This window comes from Citrus sinensis, chromosome 3 (assembly GCF_022201045.2).
Source record: "Citrus sinensis cultivar Valencia sweet orange chromosome 3, DVS_A1.0, whole genome shotgun sequence".
NCBI lineage: Eukaryota > Viridiplantae > Streptophyta > Magnoliopsida > Sapindales > Rutaceae > Citrus > Citrus sinensis.
In genome coordinates this window covers 16,167,922-16,174,117 of record NC_068558.1, presented here as the reverse complement: position 1 = coordinate 16,174,117, position 6,196 = coordinate 16,167,922, and the positions used below count along the sequence as shown (strand labels likewise).

The 6,196-nt window shown below is 31.8% G+C and overlaps 1 pseudogene; it reads right to left on the bottom strand.

Annotated features, from left to right (window-relative positions):
* Positions 1-1,555: 1,555 nt before the first annotated feature.
* Positions 1,556-5,022, bottom strand: LOC127900614 (fatty acyl-CoA reductase 3-like; annotated as a pseudogene).
* Between the last annotated feature and the right edge of the window lie 1,174 nt (positions 5,023-6,196).

Sequence of the window (6,196 nt, the reverse complement as noted above, 5' to 3'; positions counted from 1 at the left end):
TAATTTTATACTCTCATAAATAGAAGAATATCTACTCCATTTATATCATTAGAAGAGAAATCTACCTCTACCTAATAAATAAAACTATGTCTTTAATAAGTCAAACGCTCTTTTTAGGCATAAGTATGGTGTAATAGTTACATCTTTATAATAATTCGACGGGCCGAATCTTTCCCGTACTATCAATGAAGTTCAAGCTTCACGTTATCTTGCAACATTGCTTAAAAACTACGTCCGTAGATATAGATTGACAATGTTTTTTTTAATCTTTGTCCGCTAGAGGAAAATTAGGGGTATTAACAATTTTGTTATCATAAGAATCAAATAGTGGTTGGGCTTGAATTATGGGCCAAAGGCTCACATTACGATTGTGATGAGAATACAGTTTTGGATCAAATTTGAGTATTGTTGTTATTATGCTTCTAATATCCTAATGAAACCCCTTCTTTGAATTTACAGTTTCATCCATGTATAAAATTACATGAAAGCCCACATGATTTATAAGGAAAATGGTATCTGGGTTTTGATTTATTTTAATTTTTTCTTGTTGCGTTTTGAAAGGTTTGTAAACGTTGTTTTGCCCATTGATTCGATTTCTTTTGGGGGCCAGAATGAAAATTTGGGGAAAGTTGAGTCAGTATATGAAGTTTTAGACTGGGCTTGTAAGGTGCCATTTCCACCTCACTAAAATTCTAATAGAACTCGTCCGTATTAAAATTTTGAGTTCTGATCTTAGTCGCACGCACATTGTAAGGAGTAGACACCTGCATATTCTTGGAGTAATTTTTCAAGTCAATTCTAAGTAAATTTTTGGACAGTATTACAAAATAGGGGAAAACTGTGGTGCAGTTGTGGTATCGTGCCACAGTTGCATCTAGCCGTTGGATCTCAATGGACCCTATCCATTCAAGTGGATCCAACGGCTGGATGCAACTGTAACACGGTACCACAGTTGCACCGTTGCCGGACCCTACAAAATATATGTAAGTAGATTTTTATTAAATTTCATATTATGATATATTTGTCGATTGTAACAATTTCGAGAACCGTAAGTAGTTATTTAAACTTCTCAAATAAAAAGTTATTTAAAATAAAAAGTTATTTTACGGTTTTACCCCCTTTTGTTTGGTGAATCAATTGTTGCAACGACTCTAACATCACAATAACTTTATCTACTACTATGTGGCCGCTTCTTTGTTAGGGTTTATTTCTTGGTTGCAGGCGCATTTGATCTTTCGCTTTCATTACGAGAAATCAAAACAATTAAGTTACCATTGGAGATAGTTTTATAATAGTAATGAAATGCCAAATTACGGAATATTTTATTCATTTTAAATGATTAAAAATTTTTAAAAAGAAAAAAGAAAAAAAGGTTCAATACCCTACGACAGAACATGAAACGAAATTTTACCCAAGAACCTATATTTTATTAGCGTATATATGAATAGATATGGATTCCATATCGATTGATTTTGTGTTGAGCAATAATATATAAGGTTCTGATCGGTGGGTACTGAATAAAAATATAAAACTCTGTGAAAACGCATGGCATGGGTCATTTGAAAACATGTTTCACTATCCCAGGAATATGGGTGTTCATGAAGTAATCTTTCCAATCAATGAACTCAGGATAAAGGAAAATATAGCAATCTCCATCCCGGTCTCTCTTGTGGCCATTCTCAAATTTTCTGTGTTTCTGTCATCAAAGCTGTGTAAAATTAAGAATAAATTAATCATATGGTAAATATATTCATCAAAAAAATAATACTTAATATTAATTTAATCAGCAGATTAATGATCACCAAAACAAAGCTTACGTGGCATTGGATAATAAGTGTGGTCCATAAATTTCTACCAATGGCATCACAAAATTAATCTTCCTACTCTGGCCATTGGGCATGCCCTCAAGGTATTGACAGCATAATGTATTTTGCCAATTGTAATCTCTGCAGGTAAAACCGCTAAGCTGAAGTGATTAGATTAATTATATGAAAAATTAGTAATAATGTAACATTATTTCTTAATTTAATCTGATGTGTAATTAGAACAAACCTTTAGTGGTAACGAGTAGTGAATTTTCATGTATCCATGAAAGCTAGCCATTCTGCTGAAAATTATAGCCTTGTTAGCTTAACGGGCTTTCCATTGTTATCAATCCATGGCATCTTTGTGAAGTAATCGAAGCTTTAATCTAGATTATTCATAAATGTCACAGGATTTCTTGAAGATGATCCCGCTTGATAAATATTGACATAAGAAGATTGTTTTGCATGAGCTACGTACCATGGCAACAATCATTGCATTCACCACCATGTCAGCCAGTATCTACATAATTCTTTAAGTTAGATTTTTTTTCTGTTTGATAAAATATTTCGAAGTTGTAGGTTACTAACTATTTGTCCAAACTACATATTTATGAAATGATTGAGTTCAAGTCCCTATACGAACTCAACCTCTTGCATAAATATTTATTTGTAAGTGTGGGCACCAAGTCTTATAAATTAGGATTAGATTTTCAAAATATGTTCTATAGAAAATAGGGGCGGGCAAACCCAATCCAACTTGACAGACCCAACTCAACTCAATCTAATCTAATTTAATTTTGACGGGTTGAGTAAGTTATTATGAGTTAATTGGGTCAATTTTTTCGAAACCAATCAACAATTAAGTTGGATTGGGTTAATTATGATGAACCCATCTAACTCAACCCCACCTACATAAATACTAATACTAATAATAATAATAATAAGATAATTCTCAATTGTAAAATCCTAAAAATGTAAACGGCTAATATATTTTTTATCCTCTTTTTATTTTTTTATAAAAGAGAATATTTTGTTCTTATATTTACTACTCTAGACTCTAACTCCAAAATTAAAATCATTCTCTTAAATCTCAATTCTTAGTCAACTAAAGTACTTTTTAAATTTATTCATTCTATATTCTTTTAGTTTTCTTTATTAAATACTAGATAGTGAATAGAATTTTCATAATATAATATTTTTATATTTGATTTCAATAAATTTTGTTCAACTTTCGTATCATTCTCTTTATTTAATTTTTAATTTTAACTTGATTTTAAGTTTTTAACCCAATCAACCCAACCTAACCCAATATGATAATTTAAGGGTTGGGTTGGATTAGGGAGAATATGTTCATTTAATTGAGTTAGGTTAATTTTATTTCAACCCATTCAATAATGGGTTTGATTGGGTTTTCACAAACCCTATCCAACCCAACCCATACCCGAAAACCCAAGCTATGCACCGTGCAATTGATCTATATTCTACAATTTTTTCAGAACCTTTTGGCCATGCCTCGTGCTGTGCTATAACTTTATAGATTTGAACTTACAGTAGACCCCCAAGTGTATGTCAATAAATTGTAATAAAATTTAAAAAATAATTCTTGTACTTAAAACATTCTCTAACTGAAGGTTAAGCAAAGTAAAATACTTCTTCAACTCACCACATCAAAAACAGTTTCAATGTCTCCGACCAAGCATGGTAATTTTCCTAGAGCGGGTCCCGCAAAAAGGACATTGATGGTTCTGTGTAAACAAAATAAAAGTTCAGAAATCTAATTAATCACAAATTTAAAGAAATTCATATGAACCGTTTTATTTCTACTAAATTGAAATAAAATCATGCAGATAATATAAATTTCTTTTCATTTATTTCTGTACTCATCGGTTTTATAGCACGTAAACAAATGTGAAGACAAATAGACAACAAACTGATGAAGAATTTAAAAGAAAGAGAGATGTTGACTTTGTAAAAGCTTTTAATGCCACCACTTTTTTGATGCCATAAGCAACAAAATTTACCTTAGATCTTCAGCCCAATAGGGAAATAGTTGTTTGCAAGTGCTACTAATGACCGTAGGGCGCAAGGCGCAAAATGAACACATATATACTTTCTTTCAAGTGTTGTATTAGCAGCTCGCCAATGGTGAAAACATACGAATTTGGCCATCCGTACATCTTTGCCCTACAAATTAAGCGTTTGAATAATGTCTAAAATCAAGGTGAGGTGATTGATATAAGGGGAAAAAATGTAATTATCTCTAATTAATTAGCAATTACAATGATAAAGCTATTTTAGCATCGTGCATGGTTTTGAAAATGATAAACCTTTTGATGACCAAATGTGTCATTGCAAGTTTAATTTCTTTTTCAGAAGCTCCCTCTGCAATGAGTTCATTCAATCCTTGCCCCTCCACTTTCTTCTCCACATCAATGACTAATCCAGATGTGCCATCCACTGACTTCTCCAATACAAGCCCTCTCCTCTTCTTGGACACGTAAGCTGAAAAACTACAACCTCTTAATAATATACATCATATAATTTCCATCCAGAAATAATGTAACTAATTTTAATTTGGTACATACTAACCAGTTGATACATGAACAAGAACCTTTAACTTAAAACATTTCTTTGCAAAGTTGACAACATGCATAGCTTCCAAGGTATTGATACCAAATGCAACATCATATCTGTGCAAGATTGAACGACTTTAATTTGATTTAATTTGATTTTCTTATCCCATTATTTGATTAAGATATATTGATTACCTTTCTTCAAACTTTGTTGGCTGCGGAATTAATGATGATATCTAATTCATTCCACATCTTTTCTTTTAAATCAAAGTCTTTGAATCCCAAATCCTCGCAAGAGATGTCGCCAGGGACTAGAGTAATCTTTTCTGATATAAATGAATTGAAATTCGCACACCATTTTTCCTTCATAATCTTGAACAGGTCATTCCCTAACACCTGTAAGTAAAAGTATCGAAAATTTCTACATCACTACATTATTTTTGTAATTGATGGAATAAATCTTAAAAGTGGAAATCAAGTATTAATTGCTTAAAATAGACAACAAATTAAGATTAAGCTTTATACTACTTTCGCTCTAGATAAGGGTAAATTAATTATCCCTTAGTCTCTAGATTTGGATCAATTACCCAGTTACTCTTTATTGTTTGAAATATTACCGAAAACGTCTCTATCGTTACTTCCATATAAAGATATTGAACTTAAATTTTTAAGAAGTAGTATTTTTTACGATACAACTTAATAAAATTCAAACATATTTGGCATGCCACATGTGAATTATTGAGAGAATAATTAAGTATATTTAAATGAAAATATATGTATATCATGGACATATTGGGTGAAAATACAAGGATTAATTGACTAATTGGTTCAAATCCAAAGGATTAAAGATGCGTTTGCCCTTATGAATAATACTGGCGATGTAAATCTCACACAAAGTATTATGTATAAATTAATGTGACACGATTGCGTGATTACCACATGACCCCATATTGTCTGTTTTCATTAAGAGAATTGAATTCGTGTTTCTATCTAACCAGTAGACATTGATTGTACAAAAAATCTGTATTCTATAAGGACAAAAATTCAATGATAAATTGATTTTTTAATGAGCACTGAATTAATGGTTATTAGGTAAGAGAAATAAAAAAAACATAAAATAAATCTTAATTCATTAATTTTTTATCCAGTAAAAAATAAGTTTAGCACTGAATCCTAATTCTTTTAGCAAATATAGATCTAGTTTGCCCAGCATAATATTCTCCTGTACGACCTATTTATACAAACTTGTTATTTTTTATATAAACGGATTTTGTATAAAGTACTCAGAGTAACAGTTAAAATATGAAATAAACAAAACACAACTAATATATATATATATTGTTGTGATGTGAAGCAAATCTGTTGGTGAAAATGTCAGCTGATGCTGCGTTTTGGAAAGTCAAACTCGTATCTCCTGGAACGACATGTATGAAGGTCGTTTTGGTTAAGTGATGCACGAGAGCTTCACGTGCACGGATAAGTTGCGCTCTTGGTTCGTTAGAATCAGTTAACTCACATGACTGTCACGTGGTTTTCTGGGTTGGTTGCTGATTCGTTAACGAGCTGTTATATGCAGCTGGTTCTGGCAACAGAGAGTGGTGACGAGAGAGCTATTGTGAGTTGAGAAGACTGAAAACCAAAGGCTTCTTGAGAGACTCTGTAACAAGCTTGATAAACTCTCTGTAACTTCTTTGAACAATCAATAGAATTGGGTTCCGTTTCTCCCGTGGATGTAAGCTAAACTGAAGCTAGCTGAACCACGTTAATTCTTGTTCTTTTCTTTATTTCTTTCAGTTCTAATAATCTGTGTGGATTCTG